The following is a 25,612-nucleotide window of genomic DNA, read 5'->3' as shown; positions in this document are numbered from 1 at the left end:
AGGAATTCCTTACATCCTTTCAGAACTTGTGCTTAACATTCTATACCAAATTGTGAAAGAGGGGAACAGGAAGGCAGCACAGACTCTGACCTGTGTCTCACCCCAGCTCAGCCGTTGCTCCTGCCTAGCTGAGAAAAAGTCCTTGAAGGTACACCCCCAACTCCTCAAGGGCTACCCAGAAACCAAAGACCATGCCCATAATGCACTGAGGTGAAGGATGGAAATGAATGCTTGCACAGGAAACATGCAAGAGTCTTATATTTGCAGGGCTTCCTAGAGACCCTTTTCTTTCAGAGCTGAATGATACTTAGGGTTCCCATTTTTTCCTCTCCTGAGGTCCTCTATGCCATCCTTCTCACTGATTCTAATACAGTCCTTTGTTACTCTGCCTAGGTGGGAAGTGAGAGAGGCCTAGAGGCCTTTCCTGTCCAACACCTGTTCCTGGTTCAGGTCCATGATGATGATCAATGCTGATTCAGCCAGTTAAAGTTCTTAGAACTGGAGGGAGAAGGGGAATGTCTCTTGCACACAAACATGCTCATAGGATGATAGATTCAGAAATGGAAGGCATCTTCAAAGCCAAATAAAATTGCCTTGTTGTAAACTGAGGCTGAGACAGGTCAAGAGACTTGCCCAGGGTCATAGAGCTAATAAGTGTCCGTTCTTGTTTAGTATTTTTCAGTTGTGTCTGACTCTTCATGACCCCACTTGCAGTTTTCTTGGCAAAGATACTGCAGAGATTTGCCATTTCTTCCTTCAGCTCATTTTACAGATGAGGAAACTGATACAACTGGGCTTAAGTGACTTGCCCAAGGTCACAAAGCTAGTAAGTGTCTGAGACCAGATTTGAACTCAGGAAGATGAGTCTTCCTGACTCAGACCTGATGCTTTATCCACTATACCTCCTACAAGATTTTACAATATCTTTTTGTATGCCCAGTGCTTAGCACAGTGCCTATAGTACATAGTAGGTACTCAATAAATGTAGATTCACTAATTAATTGATATCTAGAAATTTAAAGCTAGAAGCACTAGAGATTGCCTAACCCAATCAAATCATCTAGGATAAGGAAACTGAGGCCCAGAGGTAAAGTGACTTGCCCATGGTCACACCAACAGTAAGCAGCAAACCCATGACATTTGGTTCTAAATTCAGTGATTTTTTTCTTCTACATCACATTATTCTCCTTGGGACTTAGAATTATACTAACATTTTTTGACAAATATTTAAATTTCTTGTTGATTTTTTCTCCTTTTTGTATAACTTTGTGCTGGTGGAGGCCATATAGTCCACCAGTTTTCTGGGAGAATCCCAATTTCAAGTATTCTATTCTATTCACAAATAAGGGTAAGAAAAAAAAATCCTTTGTCATACCATGTATGCCTAGCATGCATTCTGAAAAGTATGGTCACTGTTGGGGAAGAACTAGCTTCCTCTTTTGTTGTTGTTTAGTCAATTAGTTTTATCTGACTTTGTGAATCCATTTGGGGCTTTCTTGGAAAAGATACCAGCATGGTTCCCATTTCCTTCTTTCACTTTACAGATGAACAAAAACTGAGGCAAACAGGGTCAAGTGACTTGCCCAGGGTCACACAGCTAAGTAAGTGTCTGAGGTTGGATTTGAACTCGGGTCTTCCTGACTCTAGGCCTGGCAGCTATACACTGTACATTCTAGCTGCCCCTAGCTTCCTAGCCAGCAAAAAAAACACCTTTTTTAAATTTCACTGATTTTGTGGGGGCTGGGGCAGAGTTTTGAGATAAAAGAAAATGGAACATACCTCTGCCACCCCCAAAATATAACCCAGGCCCTTGGTCTTATAGGCAGTACACAGTTTTATTGCTGTGAAAGCTAACCATTGAATTGAAGAGTATAGCTTAAGATCATAGAGCACCATTTTTGGCACTCTGAAGTAGGTAGGATAAGGCTTCCTGTCACTTACATAACATTTTAAAGTTTGAAAAACACTTTGATACTCACAATCCATTAGGTATGTGCTATCATTATTTTTATCCCCATTTTGCAGATGAGAAACTGAGTCTCAGAGGGCTTGAATGACCTCCTCTACAAAGTACCTGAAGTAGGCTCTGAATCCTTCTTATCCTAAATCCAAATCCAGCAGTCTACCAGGGATGGGGAGCCTTTGGCCTTGAGGCCACATGTGGCCTTCTAGGTCCTTGGGTGTGGCCTTTTGACTGAGTGCAAGTTTTACAGAATAAATCCTTTTATTAAGGGGATTTGTTCTGGGGAGTTTGGATTCAGTCAAAGGGCTGCACTTGAGGACCTCGAGGCCTTGAGGCCACAGGTTCCCCACCCCTGGTAGACACTACAACAAACTTTTTATTATCCAAACGCCAACTTGCAATCAAGGGATTGAGTGATGTAGTCTGTTGTCACTTTAGATAGAAATAAAGCAAAGTAGGTACTCAAATGAAATTAGAACACAAAGAATAAGTGCAGTGAGCAACGCTTTTGCTTTGGTGTAGATGGAGGGTCCATGAATAGATTTTAGGGAGTCTGTGAATTTGCATTGGAAAAGAAATTCGTCTTTAATTTGGTTCACCTCCAGTAGAAATTTAACATTATCTTTCAATTATTTAAAAACACTGGGGTAGTGGCAGCTAGGTGGCACAGTGAATAGAGCACTGGCCCTGGAGTCAGGAGGACCTGAGTTCAGTTTCGGCCTCAGACACTTAATACAAAAAAACTAACCATGTGAACTTGGGCAAATCACAACCCCAATTGCCTGCCAAAAGCCCCCCAAAAAACACTGGGGCAGCTAGGTGGTGCAGTGGATCCAGACCTAGAGTCAGGAGGACCTGAGTTCAAATTCTGCCTCCGACACTTATTAGCTGTGTGACCCTGGGCAAGTCACTTGACCCCAATTGCCTCAAAAAACAAATAAAAAAAAAAACCCATTACTCTGAGAGGTAGTCCATAGGTTTTTACCAGATGGGTGATTGGGTGCATGACACAAAAAAGATTAGGAACCTCTTAAAGAGGGTACCCACTAAGAGGGTTAGGGTTGCTCTGGAGACCCCAAAATACCAACATTCCGGGTCCTGTTGAATGAATTCAACTAGAGTTTTCTCCCAGCCAAAGAAAGGTAAAATTTATTAAAAGTTTTGCTGGCATTAGACACAGAGTAAGTCTGTGCTAGGTCATTCTATGATGCTCTCACTATTCTTTTTTTTTTTCTGAGCAATCGGGGTTAAGTACCTTGCTCAAGGTTACATGGCCAGTTATTTCTCTCTCACTATTCTATGGTGCTCTCACAAAAATGAAGATAGGATGGGGTCTTATATACAGAAGGTTGTGGGAGGAATCTAGGCATGGTCTAAGGGAGGAGTTTGGGGAGGGTCTTCAGGAGGAGTTAATGAGGTCAAGGAGTGATTAATGGTGGGAGGTAGCTGGAGATTACAGACAATGGCGGGCCTGGCCAGTTCAAGGGTGGATTTTGATAGGTGGGAAGTCTAGTAACAGAGGCTTGGGCTCAGTCACCAAGTAAGGCTTATTGCCTCATGCAAATGCCTCATCAAATGGGATGATTTAAGCAAAAGTCCAAGGGAGAGGGGTGGCCAGGTAGCACAGCAAGTAAGAGCACCAGCTCCAGTGTTGGGATGACCTAGAGATTGAATCCCGGCTCAGACACTTAGCACCCTCCCAGAAACACCTGGCCGTGTAACCTTGAGCAAGTTACTTAACCCGATTGCTTGTAAAAAAAAAAAAAAAAAGAGTCCAAGGGAGGTTCCCAGAGCCTGTACCTCAAGAGCTAGAGGGGGCTCCCAGAGCCCAGACCTCCTCACCTCTGATCTAAACAGACAGTCATACTCTGATTGCTGTTTGCCAGTTCCCTGTCCAGGAGGTAAGAAAAAAAGGAGATTCTGGGGGAGTTGAATTGACCCATATAATATATAATTGACATGTCCCTGGTCCCTTCTACAGGAACTCTCAGCCCAAGCTTGGGAGCACAAAAATACCAAATCTTGGGGGCATTCAAGGCCCAGCCCTCAAAGGGAATGATTAAATTATCAGACAGTTCTTCAAAAAGTTTCACTTCTTAGAGAACCCTTCTTGTAAGAAAACTGATATGCCTATCAACTTTGAACCTAGCTTTTTAAAGCCTAACTACCCACTACTAGATGGATTACATTTCAGTGTGAATGAGTTAGAGCAAACATGTTACCTCCTTCATCCGGCCTAAGCTTTTTATCTCTAGTTGTGGAATGAAAGGGATTTCAGTCTACAGAAAGCTGATGGGGGAAGGTCTGGCTTTGGAAGGAGAAGACTGGACAGGTTTCGAAGGGCTTTGGACGTGTGAGAGGTGTCCTGCACTTGATAAGGAGCCACTGGAGTTTAATGAATCACAAGGTAATAAGGCTAGTTCTGGGCCTTCCAAAGATGAGTTTGGCATCTGAGTGGAGGGTAGATTGGAGTGAGGAGAAATTTGTGGGAGAGATACCAAGCAGCAAGTTACTTCCATAGTTCAGGTGTGTGGTGATGATGGCCTGCATGTGGATGGCAGCAATGTTGGAGGAGAGATGGGGGCTATGTACAAGAGTTGTTGAGAAGGCAAAATTGACTGGACTTCAAAACTGTGGGATATGGGGCAGGGGGAGAAGATGACACCTAGATTGTAAGCCTGGGTGACTGGAAAATGGGGTGCCCTCAATAGTAACAGGGAAGTTTGAGTCCAAAATTTAAGTGTGCTAAGGAATAGAGCAATTCTGCCCTCAGGTGAGCCCCACCTTTGCTATCACCCTTAGGTTAAGGCCCCATTGTCCTTTGAGTGATCCAGGAATGCCTCCATTAGTACAAGAACTCCAGAGCTCCAGTGTGGCAGCTGGAGTTCCTGCCCAGTCCTCACTTAGGATCCCCTTGTACTTGACCTAGGAAGACAGTCAATGCCTTCATGTGCCAGGCTCTCTGTAGGGGTATTCTATTTCTGGGTTATGGTTCCAGTCCCTTAGCTCTACAAGGTACCCTGCTGGTTCCCTAAAAGGAATGCTGAAGCCTAGCCCATGCCTGAGGCCTGCTCCAGGAAATGTCTCTGTGTCTGTATAGGCCCTCCCTCTCTTTTGTTCTGCGTTCCCCACCAGGTAAAGGTTCTCTCTTTTTAAAGGCCCAAGGCAACTGCCGGCCACAGTAACTGTAACCTTCTGGAGCAAATAGGTCTTGAAACCCCTAGAGGGTGGCCTTCATCAGTTTTATGGCAGAAGGCCCCATCCTAGGGACCAGTAGTACTTGTAATAATAGAAGTTTCTGACAGGTAAAAAAATTCACACTATTTCTAGGCAGGCAGGAGGTGGAATAAGCAGCCTCTCCCTACCCCACACTAAATATGTTAATTATTTCCTAGCCTTCATTATTAAAACTTCTCTTCCAGCCTCTTTTTCTTGCAGAAAGTCATTCCAGGGTCCCGGCTTTTCTCTCTAAGCCAAATGAGAGGTACAAACAATAAGAGCTATCAGACCTTGAAAAGGGGACAGGCTGGACCAGAGACTGGGCCTTACTCACTAAGAGCTAAATTTCCATCATTCCTCTCTTTCCTATTTTTCGAGTAGAAACAGCGTGGTGGACAGTTAAGTAAGCCAAACCAAGTTGGCTAGAGGCCAGGGCTTGGGTTGGGAAGGGGGCAGGTGTTTCTGCCTGGACCTCATTTTTTACTTATTCTCCTTATTCACAGAAAACTATGCAGTTTATTTGCTCATCAAAGAATCATCAATTTAGACTGTGTGGCCTTAGAAGTCCTCTTATCCAATTCCTTCATTTTATGGATGAGGAAATTGAGACCCAGAGAAGTTGCTTAGGATTCTACAGGTAGCAAGTGGTAGAGTCAGGATTCAAACCCAGGTGGTCTTACTCTAAAACCATCTTTCTTTTCATGGTATTTCAGCTGAACCTTGAAAGGGAGCTCAGGGTTTCAGGAGGCAGTGGTGAAAAGGGAGAGAATTCTAAGCATGAATATCTGTATCTAATCAGTTGCGGCTGTTTAGTCATGTCAGACTCTTCTTGACCCCATTTGGGGTTTTTCTTGGCAGAGATACTGGTTTGCCATTTCCTTCTCCAGATCATTTTACAGATGAGGAAACTGAGGCAAACTTGCCATTAAATGTCAGAGGCAGGATTTGAACCTAGAAATCTTCCTGACTCAAGGCTGGGCACTCTATCCCCTGTGCCAGCTGCCTAGCTGCCCTAATCTGTTGCTCACACTTGGAATGATTTCCCTCCCAACTTTCCACTCTTTGAATTTCTGACATCCTTTTAGGTTCTGTTTACCCAGAAGGCTTTTTCTGGAACCCCCAGCTCCTGCCACCACCTCATCTACTATGTATTTCTCTTATATGTTCTGATTTATGTATTTTTTTTCTTGGTCTTTCCCCAACTAGAATGTAAACTCCTTGAGGGTAGGAACTGTTTTTGCTTTTGCTTTGTGTCCCCAATGCTTAGCAAAGGTCCATCACATAGTAGACTTTTAATAAATGTTTGTTGGTTGATTTATTATATATTAGTCAAGGAGGACATCTAGCACAAATATTCATCAACTTTTCTTTAATCTTTTTCTATCTCTATGCAAATCATCAAGTCAACAAACATGTTAAGTGCCTACTGTGTAGCAAGCAATGCCACATATATGCATCATATAAAAGCCTTCTAATCTAATGAAAACACAGAACCATAGAATATCATGGAAAGGGATCTTAGAGAGCGTCTGCTAGGGGTGTGCTGGTAAATGTTTAACAACCAGATCGTGTTGGGGTGTGCACAGGGATGTACCCACCTGGCTCTTATTTATTTTGCCTTTTTAACATTTTTTCCATTACCTTCTTAAGTCTAGAAAACGAAATACAATAAACCAAGCCCTGTGTTGTAGCATATAATCGTTTCTGCAGTATAAATGCTGATCCTGAAAATTTAACAACATGGTCTTGTGAGCCAGTTAGAGCTGACTCTAACACGTACCTTTCATTTCACATAATTCAACCTTTTATAAGGATACTGAGATTCAGAGAACTGATCTGCCAACTCTACTATCATAGAAATAAATGTTGGGCTTGACTTGGGAGAGATCTAAATCTGAATCCCAGCTCCAACCCTAGTATCATGAACCTGGGCAAATTCCTTGAGCATCAACCTTCTTCCTCTTGTGAGCATCAAAAGAGACAGATGTTTGTAAAATGCTTTGAAAATCTTAAATACCATATAAACACAAGAATATGAAAAATCTGTGATTTCATCTTTGTGAAGGCGCAGGGGGTGGGTGGTGGGGATGGAATAGGCAAGTCTTTCAGACCTTGTAAGCTTTCTATGACTAGATAAATTCTAGGGAGTAGCGTGAAGCATATGGAGGTTAAGTGAAGACACCTAGCCACTTGGACAAGGTTTTCTGGAACAACGTCCTCATATTCCCTCTTTTAAAAGATGTGATAGGACAAGGCGAGGGACAAATTAAGCCAGAAGGGAAACATTCAAAGTTGCTCATTACAATAATTACAATTATTATGCTTTTGTGAATTTCCTCTTATGGAAGTTGGTAGTCTTTTAATATAATACTGTAGGTAACAGGCTAGAATAAGCCTCCCTTGTTTCCTCAGTGAAGTCTTTTGTGATCCCTCACTCCCCATCCTCGTTAATAAGTCTTCTGGGATCTTATGTAGCAGCCTGTTTTAAAACAATTCTCTATTGCACCTTTCTCGTTTAATTTTGTCTTGTCATTTTTGTGTGTGTCAGGAAATGGAGCAATGGACTCCTACCACTGATTCTCTATGTTTGCCATTAACAGCCTCAGTGTGTTGCAAGGTGGGGATATCCAGAGACATTGATCCCCCTCCACTGCCACCCCTAACACACCGAGATTGGCTCCTAGTTCTGCTACAATTCTCTCTCTGACTCTAATTTGTTTTCACAGACCCAGTACAAAGGGGTTGGCTCCAGTAATGTGCTGCTAAAGGTTTAATAAACAGTTCTTGGGGTGGGGGGAGGGAAAAATATGCACGCATGACATTCTTTTAAGTTTAATTTGAGTTATTCACATTTTCTCCATCCCTTTATTATTCCAGACAACTAACAAAATCATCAAATCAAGCCCTGATTTGTGGCATTTGTCAATTTCTGCTATGTAAATGCTCAAACTGGAAATTTAAAATCCAACTTTCTAGAATCCTATTTAAGCTGGCTATATCCACAATAGTTTGAACCATTCAAATTCTTCCCAGCAGACCGGAGACTTAATCATCCCGATGAGGTGAGAATGGTTCAAAAATAGCCCCACAAACACCTAGGCACAGAAGATATCCCCAGCGCTCTCACTGAGGTCCTAATGAGTATGGCCACACTCTACATGGAGAAATGTATGCATTGATAGCTCTTTTCTCAGGTAACCATATCAGGTTGACCAGACACCCTTGATCAGCCTCCTACGAGTGTGTAATCAAATTCACTCATTATATTGTCAGTTCTATGAGAGCAGGGTCTGAGTCAGATACCAGTGTTTAACACAAGCTGGCAGACAAGTTCTTCTCCCCTTCCAAAGGGAACACCCTTCTAGTAGCAAAAGAAGTGCATTTGTTTTTATAATGAGCATTTGTGTTCCGCCTTATTATTGCAAAAGACAGTACTCAACTTTTAAACCACATTTACAACCTAGTACTTTCTCCTTTCTTTTAGAGGGGATTTGGGTGGTTGTTTCCTTTTTGGCAAGTCTTCCCACCCATCCCACCCTCACCCTCACCCCCACCCCCACCCCACGCCGTCCACTATCCACAGCAGTTTCCAAAAGGCAGAAATTAAGAAAGAAAGAAATGTTGGTTGGTGGCAAAATTGCCCAATCTTCATTTGTGAATCTTCTTAAGCTTGTAACCTTCTGGAAAGAATTTGTAGGTTAGGTCAGCCTGGGCTTCAGATTTTATCCTTCCCAAGGAAAGTCAGTAACAGCCCGGGAAAGTTCCTTCCTGATAAAGTCACAGGTACTAATAAGCAAACAAACAAACAAATAAGTGAAAGTTAAATATCCCACAGGCATTTAAAGAGCTTAGATTTGCCCCAGTGCCCTAGACCAGAACTATCCCTCCCCTCACAGTCACACCGGATGACTTGCTGTGGTCACTGATCCAAAGCAAGATTGTATTTCAATGTTAAGGTGGCAAAGTTTAAGGTGCAGTGAAGAAAGGCTTTGAAAAATCCTCATAGATCTCTCTCTTATCTGGAGCACTGTGCCTTGCCTGTTGGATCAAAGACTTTTGAAGCAGGAAAGGACCTTAAAATGTCCTTTGTGCATCTCTAATAATTTCACAATCCATCTTTTGCATTCTCCCAGCTGCTAAATGCTCCCTACACCCCCCAAAATTACCTAGTATACCTAATACCTATAAATATCTACGTACATATATCTATTCATACGTATACATGTTTCATCCAATAGAAGGTAAGGCAGGGACTTCATTCATTCATTCATTCATTTATATCCCCAGTGCCTGGCACTCTTCTGGCTTTGAAGAAAGGGCTTAATTATGGGGAAAACTAGGGCTGTTAGTGAGCCCTAAGGTCTGAGGTCACAAAGGTAATAAGAGACAGAGCAGGAATTCAAACCTAGATTTTCTTACTCAAAATCCAGTAGTACTGTTTCCAGTCCCTCATTGTTGTTGTTCAGTCATTGTTCAATTATGTCTGACTCTTCATGGGATTTTCTTGACAAACATACTGCAATGGTTTGCCATTTCCTTTTCCAGATCATTTTACAGATGAGGAAACTGGGGCAACCAAGATTAAGTGACTTGCCCAGGGTCACACAGCTAATAAGTATATGGAGGTTGATTTGAACTCAGGAAGATATCCTTCCAATCCCTCATCCTGCTTTTACTATTATCCCCATATTAGAGATGGGGTAGCTAGGTAGTATAGTGGATAAAATGTTGACCCTAGATTCAGGAAGAGCTGAGTTCAAATCCTGCTTCAGACATTCTCTAGCTGAGTGATCCTGGGCAAGTGATTTCACCTCTGCTTCCATTTCCTCATCTGTTAAATGGAGATAATAATAACACCTATCTCTCAGAGTTGTGAGGATGAAATGAGGTGCCTCAAGTGTTATATAAATGGTAGTTATTATTTATTATTACTGTTAATAATAATGATAATAGTAATAATAAATTGAGGTTCAGAGAAGTTGAGACTTATTCAGGTTTACAAATCTGGGGTACTTTGGCATTCTAGCACAGCCATGATGTCTTCCCTACTGTGTAAGGGCACCATGAGGGTCTGAGAGGAGAGGGAGACAACACCTGCCCCATTTAACCCACAGAATTGGTATAAAAATAAAATTGTGTAATGTCTACTAACAGTAACTCACATTTGAATAGCACTTTACATTTTACAGAAGGCTTTCTTCACAACTCTGTGAGGTAGGTGGTATATGTGTCTTCATCACAGTTTTACAGGTAAACAAATAGAGGCTCAGTTTAAGTAGCTTGCTAGTAAGTCACAAAAGCAAGTAAGTCAGAATCAGTTTCAAAAACAGGCTTTTAGTTTCATGGATGCCTTTTCCATTATGGCAGGTACTTAATCTATTTGTTCAATTGAATTGGTTATAGAATATATATATTATATGTATATATAGTATATAGAAAAGGCAGCTGTAGTGGATAAAGAAATGGTCTCAATGAGAGAGGGATCTCATTGCTCTGGGCAGCTGTTGGATAGTTACAGAGAACGTGCCCAGCTGCATGGGGAGAAGCAGTTCTTCACTGGGAAGCTCCCAACACTGATGAAATCATGCATATAGTCCAAAAAAAAAAAAATGGCACCTTTTAAAATGATCATTTGCATAAGGGGAGGTACAAGGGAAGGGAGAAGGAAGAAGTACTTGAGAATTCTAGCACCTTTTTCCCTAAGGGGGGAAAAGCAATTTTTAGAGCGCTGTGTTGAAAGGAACCCCCTAAAATTATCTAGGCCATTCTTGAAAGAAAATGACTGGCTGCCCTATTTTTCAGGGCCTCCAGGGCAGGAGATTCCACAGTTTCCCCAGGTGGTACATTCCAATGCATATTCTAAATTGTTCAGGGATCCTGGAAAGAGGCCACAAAAATATAAAACATTGAAATTCAATTATGAATGAATGAACAAATGCTTGTTTACCATACTTGCTCACGTTGGCTCTTTAATATTCCCATAATAACCCATTTTGTCATGAGGTAAGTGGCATTACCCTTATTTTTCCTGTTGGAAAAAAAGACTGAAATGGCATACAGCCCAGGGTCATACAATAAGCTAGGAATAGAAATAACAACTTCTGACTCCTCCTTCCTGTCTCTAACTAGCAGGCAAAGTCGCCTTATTAATAGCATTCTAATCTGAATCATTTAAATTACTTGTAATTGCAGGCCTACAAAGAATTGTAACTGCCCCGTGCCAGCTGAGCAAGCTGTAATGGGCATGACTACTGTTACAAACGTCTAAGTCTGTCATTGGAACACAAAAATGCATTTTAAAAGTTTAAACATCTCATTTGAAAATAGCAGTCAATCCTCTTGGTTAAGAGAGTGGCGCAGGATCACCCTCCCCCCAAGACAAAACAAAAAATTGGACTGAGTCATGAGATTTGGATTTGAATCCAGATTCTGTCAATGAGTTTCCTTAGGTAAACTCTTTTTAATCCTTAGAGCCTCCGTTTCCTTCCCCAAAGAATGAAGTCCAACAAAATTAATTCATTTAACAAGTACTTAAATATATACAGTGTGCTGGACACTGTACACTGTATGTATGGTATCAAAATTAAAAAAATCAAAAGTCCTGCCCTCCAAGAACTTATATTCTAGTAAAGGAAACAACATGTGTACAGATAAGTTGGTTATAAAGTTTATACAGGTAATACAAAATTTTTATAAGTTTTTATTATTCTATTAGAGATAGATTTCTCATAAAAAAAATAAAACAATTATGTCCATCAAAAAAATTACTGAATTTCATGGGATTCTAGAAGTAGAGAAGGAAGAGACCATCCAGTCCATCCTTTTCCCTCATTTTACAGGAGGAACTTAGTGGCAGAGGTTAAGTGACTGGCCAAGGTCACATAGGCAGTGAGTAGTGAGGAGATTTGGGATTTGAACCTGGGTCCTTTTGACTCCCTCTCGTTTGCTCTCTACAATACTACAGTGTCTACACAACCGATTTTCACGTCTTCCTTGTTTAAATCAAGTAAATTACTATCACATTTCGGTGTTTAAACTTCTCTGTTAACTCTAGCAGATAGGGAGCTGTATCGTGATGAAAACAACTAGCTACCCAGGGGCAGGCAGGTTGCGTTGGGACGTAAAAAAGAAAGTAAATACCTCGCTGCAAATGAGTCTAAGTGAATAATTCGCACCTGGCTGAGGTATTCAGGTAAATGACAGGTACGGAGGAATTTAGTGACTGGCTCACTCACTAAGGTCGAAGCCACGAAGATTATCTTTTCAGGGTTCCGCGTGATGTCACACATTTCCTGCTCCAGGCCGACCAATACCATTCATTCTTCTTCCCCACAGACACCTGCAGAAGGAAGGCAAATGTGGTGTCAGGACCGACCCGGCTGAGTCTGATAGACTTGCGAGCTAGGGATGCGTGTGCTCTGCCAGACTGGGGCCGGCTTCAAAAACCCTAACGACACCTGGAAAGGTGAGTTGAAACGCCCATTTTCTCTCTGGATACTTAGACCACTGGTCACATTGTTCCGAACAGGAAACAGGAAAGAAACTGGCCGAGTGAGTACAACTTTACCCTTTTCTCAGGAGAGGGGAGCTCCTTCTGGGAGAGAAGTTGGATGCCTAATGGATCTATCTCCTGGTTACACAGTCAAACTGTCTCAAGCCACATTGGCCAATGCCGCCTTTTAAAAATTTGAAATCATTAATTCAGCCTCTTCCCTTCTGGGATATGGATCTTCCCCCCAACCCCCGCCCCCCCCCAAAAAAAAATGGAATTGCAAAGGTGAGAGAAGTGTTTGAAATTTGATTGGGAGTTGTAAACTTGCTCTAATCTATAGTGTTCATTTCAATGGGGGGGAGGGGATATTTCCACAATGCTAATTTCAGGGTGGGGGAGGGGAGGCTTTTAGAATGGTAATTTCTGTTGGGAGGATGGGACTACAGCCCACTCTTAGAAGCTGGCTAACTCCGAATTCTTTTAAGTTTTTGCTTTTATCACAGTTCACTTCTACTAAAATTGTAAGAACTTGGGTTTTTTTTTCCTTAAAAGTATTTAAAAGCACCTCTTGTCTGCCCACCGAATACTTCCTTAGATTGTAAATTCAGTTCTACCTTATGTTCCCTCCAATCCACACCCCTCCCCAATGTTCCTGACCCCTAACCTTTTTCTGAAGAAGGCAGACACTTGATCTTTGTCCTCAATTGTACAATCTGTTTTCACAGGGAGACTGTGATCTGGATTAGAATTCTTTATGTTTAGCCCTGTGTTTATTAAACCTTTAGTTCGGGTAGCATGGATTATCCTTTCATGAATGGGGAACAAAGGTTTTTTCTCCCTGTGTGCTACCCACTCCCCTTGCTTTTAACAGTAAATAAACTGTTTAGTATATTGTTCTGCCAGGACCTTCCTTTTTCCCCCCTCCTAAATGTAACTTTAGCTCTAGGACCCATTTTTTTTGTTTCCTTAATAAAGATCTCACATTTAGTACCGCCCTGCAGCCTCAGGCTCAGTGTGCCAACTTACGTTGGAGGCATTTAGATGGGGGGGGGGGGAGAAGAATCTGTGGTGTGGAAGCCACACACCATACTTGGGGGGTCAGGGCCTGGCTGTGGGAAACCCATGCAAAGAAACAGAACTGTGAGATGCAATGTGCCAAACTCCTACATCAGCTGTTTTGCTGAGACTTAAGTTAGAAAAAAAAAGTTTGCAAGGAAGTGATCTGTTAGTAATTATGCTGATATTCATCTACCCCAAAAGTCAAAGTGCACATTCATTCTCCAAAAGTAGAAATGGAAACAATCTGGGGAAGTTTGTTTCGGACAGAGTAGCCTCTCACTGAGCCAAACTAGTCCTGCTGTGGCTGCCAATTCCTCTTACTCCTTTGAGACCACTATTGTTCTCCTCTCTGACCTTTCTGTTTTTTTTTTTTTTTTTGAGCTCATGTGCTTGGCTGGTGGCTACTGCCTTTGCCTTATTGGAATTGGGCTTCACCACAATGTCCTATATTCAGTATCTACCCAAGGCAAATGTATGTTAAAAATCACAAAACCTCTCTCGAATGGGATCACCTTCCTCCAGTTCACTGTGCTTCAGGATTCCTTGCTCCATAATTCACCTCTTTTTTAAGCACTGTATTTGAACCTTAGTCAAATAATTTCATTTCTTTATCTCTCCTCTCTCTCTTTGTCTCTGTCTCTCTCTCTCTACCTCTCTGTCTCTCTTCCTCTCTCTGTCAGGGTGGGGGGGGAAAGTTGGTGTTTAGAGATTGGGATTCAGAGTCAAACTATTCAAGAACATGGCCAAGGTCATATGTGATCCAGTGGCTCCCTGGGGCAATCTGTACTATTTTTTAGTAGGTAGATGCTTTGCTAAGAGATGGTTGTTTAAGAAGTCCAACTTTAAAGTTTCCCTGGGCTACTTTGAGGAGCTTCATCTAAAGCTCTGTTGGGAACACAGATTTTGATAATCATGATAGTAATTGTTGTTATAAGTTATAAATGATTAAATTCATCATTGATAATTCCCACAAAACCTAACAAAGGAAAGAAGTGAAGCAGAAGTGAGGCTTTTGAATTTCCTCCATAAAGCAGGCTGGGCTGATTGTCACTGAGTCTCCAGCAGAAGGAAGGAACTGCTGTGTCCTGTCTGCTCGGTCCCACCTGCTATCCCCTCCTCCCCTTCCCCCACACATACACCTACCCTAGAGAGCAGCAAATGCAGGGCATCCTACAAACCACTGGGCAAACACTCCACTCTTGTCTGGAGTAATGTGATGGTTGTAGCGGTTACTTTGTCACTACCAGATTCAGTACAATTCAACAAAGGTTTAAGTGCCTACATGGCTGTGAATATTAATCCCAGGAAGATCTCCTGGGAAGGGCTTGATAATATCTACAGAAATGAAAAAAATAGCCCTTTCCCTGCCTTACAGGGAGCCTCCATTCTACTGAGGGTGGGAAAACAACATGTATACAGATTGAGTATATCTGAGAAAAGAAATTCAGACCAAGTGTTATTATTCCAAGGAATTGTGAGGATCAGTTTGGGGGTCAGGGAAGGCAAACATGATCAGTCATGCTCTTTCTAGATCACAGAGCTACAGCTGGAAGAAATCTTTGAGGTTATCTAGTCCAACTCCCTTCTTAGAAATGAGGAAAGTACAGACTAGAGAAGATAAGGAACCCTGACCCCAAATCCAGCACCCTTTGTGCTACAAGTCATATTAAGGTATCTTCTTCCACAATGGGGAAGCTCATTCTCTCAGCTTCAGGCAATGGGTGCCAGGGTCACAGAGATGGAGACCATTTGCCAGAGCTCAATAATTGTATGAAGTAACAGGGTATCAGTTGAGTATGTCACCACAGTGGCTTTTCTTGAGGTCCCTTGCTTGGACAGAGGAGGATTTATAGAGAAATTGGGTGACTAATTAATTCAGAAAGCAATTGATCTTCTTATTTGGCCCCAAAAGACATGTGGCTTAATCTGAGTCACCCAAAGGATCACAAAAGGGAAGGTGAGGAAAACAAGAGTGCCAGGGAGTTCTGGACCGTTGCTGTGTGCTGTGTGTGTCCTTCGTTTTCAAGAGGACCATGACAGCAGAGAAATGAGGACATGACTTTCGGTTGACTTTGATTTGAGTGAGGGAGGGCTGTGAAAGGTCACCAGCCTCACTTTTTCCTTTAGAGCCATCTGGGCCTAGTAACCAGACATCGATCAGGACTACTGGAGATGGCCTGGGATGCAATGGGAGACCTTGACCCCTCTAGGCTAAGGTTCTCACTTTAAGTGAGGTTAAGGCTGTTCAGTGAATAGGCCTGTTTAAAAAGTGAGTCAAGGGATGGAACCTTAAATAAAAGAAAACAAAAAATCAAACCGGGGGTGGGAAGACCCTCTGGGTTGCTTGTCAAAAGAGAATCAGTTACTATTGACATTCGCTTTGAGCCAGGAGGGCCCAAAATATAGCCATTAAGTGGAGCTTGGGTGGGGACCTATTGTGGTCAATCTATGAACTCCAGAGTGAAATGGGTTTAAGGTTAGGTCTTTGAGAAGAAAGAAAGGAAGAAAGGATGGAATGAATGAATCTAGCCAGTAAACCCCAAGGTAACTGGACAGCTTCCGGCCATAAAAATTTACCTTCCTTTGGAGAGGAGAGGGAGAGGATGAGCTGAGTTACCCAGCTGGCTGGGTCCCCATTCAGGCAACTCAGACTGCTCAATAACACAGTCCTGGACTGTTCACCCCAAAAGAAGAGAAGGGATGTGCCCAGAGATGTCAGTAGGAGTCTTGGCCGCAATTGTCTTCAAGCTATTGGCAAGAGGATGGTCTCATCAGAGATTATTCCCAAGACTTGACTCATGGCTATACTAAATTCTGACTAGGATTCTTGGGTCTTGGCCTCAGGACAGCTCCAGATGTTTTATAGGGTCCCATGCAAGTCTAATTAGCTTCTCAGCTGTGAGGTCACCGGTGGGGAGGCGCCAGGCAGCTAGGGCTCCACATAAGAGGCAAGTCATTTGGAAGATGGCTAGGGCACAGATGATTTATTGGTCAGAGGACTGACTATTGTAGTCTCTCAGGACCTCTTTGTAGTCAAGAAGCAAAGAACAGAAGGATAAATAGAGAAATATGGGCCCCTCCTGTAGCTGTGCAGGTCCCATGTCATCCCAGAGGGCAGGACCATAGGCCTGCCTGCCCCAGTTTGGAAGTCATAACCCAAATGGCTGAGTAATGGCCTGGTGATTTTAGGACTGTGAATTCTGATCCCAACTTTGCTACCTATTTGCTGAGCAACTCTGGGAGAATACTTTTATCTCCCTACCCATCTGTTTCCTCATTTATTAAAAAAAATTAGATTAAATGATGGATGCACTAATGTGCTGTAAGAATAGACTTTTATATTTACAAACCTAGATAGGCAGGTTATAAACTCAAGCCTAGTGAGTTTTTCAGGTTTAGTATTTATGGGCAATGTTTTATTTACTAAAATGTCAATATTTCAGAAAGAATTATTTATCTACCCATTCTCTTGAAAGGAAACATTTATATTTGATTTATTACCTTAGTCAATAACCTGCCTAGAACAATTTATAGCTTAGACATTACAGTTCTATATTTAGCTATTTCATTTTTCTCGATTACCTGTAAACAAAAATTTTAACATTGTTTTTTAAAAATTTGAGTTCCAAATTCTCTCCCTCTCTCCTTCCTCCCCCCCCTCCCCCATAGAGAAGGCAAGTAATTTGATATTGGTTATATGTGTACAATCATGCAAAACATTTACATATTAGACATGTTGCAAAAGAAAATGAAGACCCCAAAAAACCAAGAATAATAAAGAAAATTTTTAAAAGTGACATCACAATTCTAGAACCTGCTAGTAAGCTAAGGGCCAGGAACTTTTGAATACATTAAGTATGTTTCTTCCTTTAAAAACAGATTTTATTAGGGGTGGCTAGGTGGTACAGTGAATAGAGCACTGGCCCTAGAGTCAGGAGGATCTGAGTTCGAATGTGGCCTCAGACACTTAACACAAAATCTAGCCATGTGACCTTGGGCAAGTCACTTAACCTCAATTGCCCTCCAAAAAAAAAACAAAAAAAAGTTTAAAAAATAGATTTTATTGATATATTTTTTATATCAATTACATTTTCACCTGTATTGCTCTGAGAGAACCACCCCCATAACAAAAAGTTAAAAGAGGAAGAAAGGGAAAAAGAATCGGCAAAACCAACTCAACACACTGAAAAAGTCTGATGTTATTATACACAATGTTTCCTAACTATGGACCACTCCACTTCTGCGAAGGAATAGAGGAACTGTCTCCTCATATGTCTTCTTTGGTGTCAAATGGCTTTATAATTACCCCAGATTCAGTTTTAATTATTTTGTTGTGTATTTCACTCATATTGTTATCATCATTTTATATACTATTTTCCAGATTCCGCTTTTCCTGTTTTCCCGATTCTGTGGAAAAGCTCAGAAGGACTTAAATGAAATGATACAAATTCTTTCTGCGCTTTTCTGTTCATTGATCTTTATAGCACAGCGATATTTCATTAACAGTCAAGTATCACAATTCATCCAAGCCATTCCTATTTGATGTTCATTTACCTTGTTTACAATTCTTTGGTCCCACAAAAAGTGCTGTTATAAATATTTTAGTCCATATTGCAGTTTTTGTTTTGTTTTGTTTTTTAATCTCTGACATTTTGGGGGTGTTTACCTAGCAATGGAATCTCTTGGCAGATTCTCTTAATGACCTAAAAGACATTGCTGTGGGCAGGAAACTAGCAACAATGAATACCCTGTTTGAGTTGTAGTTGTGGGATACTGTGTCTATCTGCTTGTTGCGATGGCCCTTCATGTGTAAATCAGTGTGTAGTCCCAGTTCTTTGCTATGACTGAGAAGGAGGTTATTCCTAGAGGTAGAATTCCTAGAGTCTAGGATCAGTTGTCTGCTTGGTCCCTTGATGTCACATCTGCTCCAATTCTATCTTATGGGAACTAGAGAAAACATTACTTTACCTTATGGAGAGGATGTGAAAGCAACAATTAGTTAAGGAGGAAGCTATTCCATAAGGTCAGTTTAATTCAAAAATTTGAAATTGAATTAGTTTAATTCAAACAAAAGCTTGCTGTATCTAGAACACTGCTGGATTCTAAGAGAGGTAAAGAGGGATGTAAGATACAGGTTTTTTTTTTAAATTTAGTGCTGGTGGTGAATGGAATATGACATGGACATATAGACATAGAACTATAATACAAAATAATGAAATAAATTCACAGGAACATTAGAAGCAAAGCGTCTTATTGGGGGTCTGACAGGAGTTAAGGAGTGGAATTAAAGGTCTTTGATATTTGGGCAAATCAGGGGAAAGGACAGTTACAAATTCAATAGGTTAGGAGGGGGTGACACAGGAATAGGAGTCAGTGTGTGGACAAAGGAGTGGAGGAAGGAAAACACAGGTCATTTCATAGTAGTAAAACTAGCTGGTAGAAGAATATAAGCTCTCTGAAAATGGTTAGCCTGTCTTCAAGTACTAGCAAATAAAAAAAGTAAAAACTATGTAAAAGGGATTAGATTTAGTTTGTTTAACTCCCAAGGGCAGAGTCAGTAGTAAGAGGTGGAAGGTGCAAAGCCACAAATTTAAGATTTGATGGGCTTCCTAAGAGAGCTGTCTTGAAGTAGAGTAGGCGGTCTCCTAGTAGGTTCTGTCACCTGTCAGGTCTTCAGTCAGGGACTAAATGGCCATAAGTTAGTAGGTAGGGATTCTTTTCCAGATATGAATTGGATTAGTTGGCCACTGAAGTCACTTCCAACTCTGAAATTCAGTGATTTTGTTAGATAATGAAGTTTGTGGAATCTTAGGATCATTTTGCAAAAAAATGGAAAATACTAGACTTGAAGACAGGGGACCTATGTTCAAATTCTGGTGCTGCCCTAAGCCTATAATCAATCAACAACACCTACTATTTAACAGGCACTGTTTTGGGCACTGGGATTCTAAATACAAGGAATCAAATAATCCCTACTGAAAGGAGACAGTTTGGAACATGCTAAATTCCAGTTGTCTCTGGGACATTCAGGTAAAAGCAGTTGGAGATGGGGGTCTGGGAGCTTAGAAGAGAAGTCACAGCTGGACATAGTGATGTGGGAGTTATATCTGAATGGTAGTTAAAGCTGTGGCTAAGAATGAATTTGCTGAGGGATAGAGAGAAGGAAAGAAGAGGCTGGGAGGAAAGAGTCTTGGGGAGTATCTGCCCACATTGATGTAGCAGAGGACCATAAGATCCTAGATTTAGGGCTAGAACTGGAATATGGAGACCATTAAGTCCAATCCCCTCATTTAGATGAGGGGCTCAGGCTTAAAGAGTTAAGTCATTTGCTGAAAGTCCCACAAGTTTTTGCTATAGAGGCAGAATTCCCTCCAACGTCTTCTGACTGGTAACTCAGCAGTACCATCGTACCCTGCATCCTCTCCAGTCAAGGTGTTGGAGGATATGTGCAAGATAGAAGGACAGTTAACAGTGTCAAGTGTTAGAGAGAGGTCAAGGAGGATGTTGTTGCTAAGTTTTTCAGTTGTGTGTCCAACTCTTTGTATTTTAAATCTTTTTTTTTTTCCCTTTTTGGAGGGGGGAAGTTAAGGCAATTGGGGTTAAGTGACTTGCCCAAGGTTATATGGCTAATTTTTTTGTGTTAAGTGTCTGAGGCTGTATTTGAACTCAGGTCCTCCTGGTTCCAGGGCCAGTTCTCTATTCACTGTTCCCCCTAGTCTCCCCCTGACCAACTCTTTGTAACCCTATCTGGGGGTTTCTTGGCAAAGATACCAGAGTGGTTTGCCATTTCCTTCTCCAGCTTATTTTACAGATGAGAAAACTGAGGCAAAAAAGGGTTAAGTGACTTGCCCAGGGTCACACAGTAAATGTCAGAGGCCAGATCTGAATTCGCAAAGGCAAGTCTAACTGACTCCAGATTTGGCTTTCTATCCATTGTACCATTTAGCTGCCCCCAAGGAGGATAAGGACTGAAGGGGGAAAAAAAGTCATGGAGTTGAGGTTTTAGACCATTGGTAGCTTTTAAAAAGGCAGTTTCAGTAGCCTAGTGGGATCGGCAGCTAGATGGCAAGTGGGTGGTCAGTAGTGAGGAAGTAAGTATAGACCTCTTCTTCAAAGAAGTCTATCTGTGATTGAGAGGAGGGAAATATGGCAGGAAGGTCATGCAAAGGTTGTTTTCTTCTTCTTAGGAATGTGGAAACTTGGGCATGATTAGGTAGATGAGCAGGACGCAGGAAAGAGGAAGAACTTGAAGATGCCCAAGAGAAAGACAAGTGCCAGCAGGTGGTAATCTAAAGTGACATTTCTAAAATGTAGCCAACTCAATTCTATGGTATTTGTGTACTTTGTGGAAGCCATTAAGTAGAATAGCTATTTATGTCCTGGCATTACATAGCCCTGCTTTAATGCTGGTGACAAATTCCATGTCATCTGAGCAATGCCATGGAGGCATCGAGGTCATTTTAAGACCACTGGGGAGAAAAATAAGGATATAGTTTGCAGGATTTATCATATTTGTGGTATCTGACTATGGAAGCCTCTCTATAATAACTGTTTCAGATTAGACTTATATAGCTAAGTATAAAAATCTGAAACAGAAAATGGTCTCTGAACCATGGATATTTACTATTCTTTTTTAAAAATCCCTCTTTCTATATTTCATTTTCTTGATTCAGAGTGGTGCAACTGAGTGCTGGATTGGGAGTTAGAGGACCTGGGTTCAAATCTTGATTCTGATTAATGTTCAGCAAGCTACTTAAACCCCTCTGGTTCACAGTTGCCTGGTCTATAAGCTGAGGAGGGGAGGAGGTGAGGAGGGCATGTACCACATGACATCTAAGGACCCGTCCACTTCTAAATCCATGTTCTTTATGAGCCTTTTAATTTTTTTCTTTTACCTTTCCTGGAGAAACCTTAACTTATTCCTTCTCCAAAGAATCCACTAATTGGCTTGTCCTCATGCTACTGCCTTCTACACTATGGATCCTTTGAACCCCCTTGTTAGATTGTGAGTGTGGTGTCATTACAGCTGAAGGGCCTTTTCACTGCATTCATTGGCATGACTTAGGCATGAGGCCCTGAATTCTGCCACCATCTTGCAGTGACACCAGTTTGTTGGATGTATTCATCAGAGAGATATGAAAGCACAGCACCCATGTTTAAAACTCTCCAAGAATTTTCTTTAATAGCCTCATGGCACTGTGCAAGGCATCAACACGTGCTGACAAGCAAAGCATTCATATTTCCGGGCTAATTGTTGGAGGTGATTTGCATATCTTGCTCATGACTTCTGGCCTTGGTTGGTCACATGGTCCTCCGTGAGTACATGTTTATGCTGCAGTCCACACACATAAAGTCACTAGTGACTCAGCTAGTGTTTTCAAGCTGCTTCATAAATGTTGTTGCTACGCCTGTCATTGTTCTAGTCCTCTCGTTCAGAAAAGACTCAAGGGCAGCCCTTTGTGTGGGCACTTTATGGAATACCATTCCCCCCCAGGATTGTCTGCAAGTTTAACATATTGGAAAGATTACTGGCCTTGGAGTCAAAAGACTCAAGTTCTAGATTTGAGTCTCAGCTCTGCCACTTATTTATGCAGATTCCTGATTATATTATGCAAATCCCTGGGCCTCAGTTTCTTCAACTGTAAAAATGAGGTGGTTGAACTAGAAGATTGATCTCCAAAGTTCCCTCTAGCTCTCACACTTTATAGCTATAGAAACAATGGAGTTGCTTGATTTTTTTTCAGGCACATTTTTACACCAGGGCAGAATGGATGTCCCCAGACAGGCATTATAAATGACTACCAACCCCAGTAATGTGACTACTCTAGACTGTACTGGCCCTTCACAGATATTTAAAGGCACTTATTGCCCATACACTTAGAACTTAATTCTGTTCTGGCTTGTGTTGTTTTCTAATCGTTTCAATAACCCCTGCTCCCTGCTCAAACTATCAACCCAATCTTTCTTACCTTTCACTACTAAACTCTTAGGAGTTGGCTGTGCTCACTGCCTCCAGAGGCAGATAGAGTCACTGAGATGGAAGGAACCTCAGAGCCCATGTGGTCTGACCTATACACTCTCCAAAAGAATCCCTTCTAAAGCTCAATAAATGGTCTGGATGACTTCAAGCTTTTTTCTGAAGGTTTCCAATCAAGGGGAAACTACTACCCATTCCATTTTTGGTCAACTTGCTTGTAGAAAATATTTCTCTGACCCCTAGCCCACGTTTGCTGAGTGGTTTGTTTGTTTAGGGTTGGGTTTTTTTTTTTTTTTTTTTTGCAACTTTCACCCATTGGTCTTGGTTTCTTACCTTCTATGGCTGGAAAAAAAAAAGTATATCCTTTCTCCAAATGATAATCCTTAAAATACTTGAAGATAGCTATCACTAATCCCTTCTGCAACTCCTATCCCCTTCAACCAGGTCTAATCTTCTCCAGGCTAAACAAATTCATTTTTTTCCATCAGTCCACATCTGGAAGAACCTCAAGGTCCCTTGACATCCTGGTTGCCTTCCAAGAGATTCTCCAATTTACTCATATTTTGCCTAAAATGTTGAGAGAGAGAGAAGAGAGAAAATGAGTGACTGCTGCAAGAGGCAGAAGGGCTCAAGGATGTATGTGGATGGATTAGCTTTAGAGAATAGTGGGGATTGAGCTGCTGTGACTGGAAGGAAGCAGAATCAGAGGTCAGGACACAGAGATTTTTTAGGAAATGAGGAGAAGAGTTAAAGGAGTTCCTATTAGATGACTTCCATCTTCTCCTGGGAGGAGGTGTCTAAATCACATCTGCAGTAAATGTGGGGATGGGAAGAGTGGAAATAGGAAAGAAAAGGTTTGGACCAATCTCTGTGGGAATAAGATAAGAATAGATCCAGGCAATTAGCATTTAGGAACCATAAAAATGAAGAGGGCACCATAAAATGATGAGGTGTAGGCTAGGGTTGCTCAAGACCCCAAAATACCAACACACCAGGTCCTGCCGAATGAATTCAACTCAAGTCTTCTCTCAGTCAAAGAAAAGCAAAGTTTATTAAAAGTTTGCCTGTATTGGACACGAGTAAGTCTGTGCTAGAAAATTCTATGGCACTCTTACACCACATGGAGATAAGATGAGGTCTATATACAGAAAAGTTGGGGGAGGAATCTAGGGGTGGTCTAGGGGAGGAGTTTGGGGAAGGTCTTCAGGAGAAGTTAGGTCAGGGAGGAGGTCAGGTAACAGTTGGTTTGGGTATAGGTATTTTGATAGGCTCAATAGACTATGGAGCGCCAAGCTAGTAACAAAGGTTTGGGCAGAGCCACAATGAAAGGCTTATGGCCTCATGCAAATGCCTCATCAAATAGGAAGATTAAATCAGAGTTCAAGGGGATTCCCAGAGCATCTCTTCACTTACTGTGTGCCAGGCACACTGCTAAGTTCTGGGAAATGCAAAGAAAGGCAAAGATGCAGAGCTTACTCTCAGGAAGTTTATGTTCTAAAGGAAGAGACAGCATGTAAACAATTGGGTGATGCAAGATATAAATAAGACTAGATGGAAAGTAATCTCAGATGGGAAGGTACTGGCAGTGGGAGGGAGGGGCACTAAGAAGGGAGGAGGTGGGATTTGAGCTGAGTTTTAAGGAAGTAAAATAAACTAAGAGTCAGAGGTGAGAGGGCAGAGTCTTTCAGGCATGGCAGACAGCTATTGCAAAGGCACAGAGATGGGAGATGAAATGTTGTGATCTAGGAATTGCAAAATTGCCTAGCAACATGAGCTCAGCTGAGATTATGGACCATGAAATTATAGTGGGTGAAAACAGTCCAGTTTTGTGATTTTAACTTTTCAGAAACATCAGAGGCAGAGAAATTGAATATAGGGAGTTTCCCCAGGATAAGAATTTCCCAGTTGGGATAAGTGGAAGTTGAGATGGGGGTGGAGTAGATATTGTAGAATAGTTAAGGCTAATGAGATTGATCTGGAGACCCAGATGGGTTTGGAGGAAAAGGTGGGAGAGAGTTGTAGGATCAGCTGCTAATGAAAAGGTTTGCATAGGGTGTGGTGTCCTTAGGGGAGAACCTGAGAGTTCTGTTCTGGTGAGGACTAAGAAGGAATGTGGTCGGGACAGCTAGGAGCTAGAGGGGATTTGTTGGAGAATAAAATGTGTTCTGAAGGGCACTGTGTAAAGGGCCTGGCCTCAGACTGTCCATGGGACTGAGGTGGATCCTGTACCTTGGGCCTGTGAAGGCTGGATTACTTCACTAGTCACCGGAAACCTATTTCTTGGGTGCCTTCTGTCTTGTTAATCTGTCCATGAGAATTTATTAAGCTCTTACCAGGAAGAGCCGGGCACTGTGCTAAGGACTGAGGATATGAAGGCAAAAGTAGATGGTCCTGCCTTCGAGGAGATCACATTCTAATGAATTTTTAGAACTTTCTCAAGAGAGAATTCATAGAGTTGATATTCTCCAGGGTATTATTTAGAACCTTGGATGGTTCTCCACATGCTTCCTCCGTACAGTCTGAGGCCACTTCATGGAAAGAACTGGGCTTGTTTGAGCTGCCAGTATCTGAGCTTACCATCCTCACCTTTCTTTCATGCTCAGCAGTGAAGGATCCTTGGAGCCTTCTAGTTCAACACATCTCCAACCCATCCACTGTGCTGAAAAATGCTCCCCTCCTGGACCTTTCTTTGGTTTTCAGTATTGCTGCTTATCTGCTCGACCATCTATTCTCTCTCTTGGTTTCATGACTTTTCTCATGTTTTCTTCATACTTGTCTGAAGATCTCAAATCCCCTTGGACCTGAACATGCACGGCCCTCCCAAAGCTCTCTCTCTCTCTCTCTCTGTCTCTCTGTCTCTCTCTCTCTCTCTCTCTCTCTCTCTCTCTCTCTCTCTCTCTCT

At 41.8% G+C, this 25,612-nt stretch overlaps 1 protein-coding gene and 1 long non-coding RNA gene across 2 annotated transcripts in view; one reads left to right on the top strand and one right to left on the bottom strand.

Annotated features, from left to right (window-relative positions):
• Window positions 1–11,862: 11,862 nt before the first annotated feature.
• Window positions 11,863–17,824, bottom strand: LOC138175011 (uncharacterized). The gene is made up of 2 exons (XR_011171851.1): window positions 16,311–17,824; window positions 11,863–12,521 (listed from the first exon to the last, which is right to left on the bottom strand). It is a non-coding gene; the product is annotated as an uncharacterized lncRNA (long non-coding RNA).
• Window positions 12,516–25,612, top strand: part of LNX1 (ligand of numb-protein X 1) — a 150,963-nt gene continuing 137,866 nt past the window's right edge. Inside the window, exon 1 of the mRNA XM_069105230.1 lies at window positions 12,516–12,647. The gene's annotated coding sequence lies outside the window, so the exon portion shown is untranslated. The remainder of the gene's footprint in view (window positions 12,648–25,612) is intronic.

The sequence above is a fragment of the Petaurus breviceps genome, unplaced genomic scaffold, assembly GCF_028583685.1.
Source record: "Petaurus breviceps papuanus isolate PSGF00001 unplaced genomic scaffold, PetGlider_PUasm1.0 76, whole genome shotgun sequence".
NCBI classification, from domain to species: Eukaryota; Metazoa; Chordata; class Mammalia; order Diprotodontia; family Petauridae; genus Petaurus; species Petaurus breviceps.
This window is presented reverse-complemented; position numbering and strand designations above follow the sequence as displayed.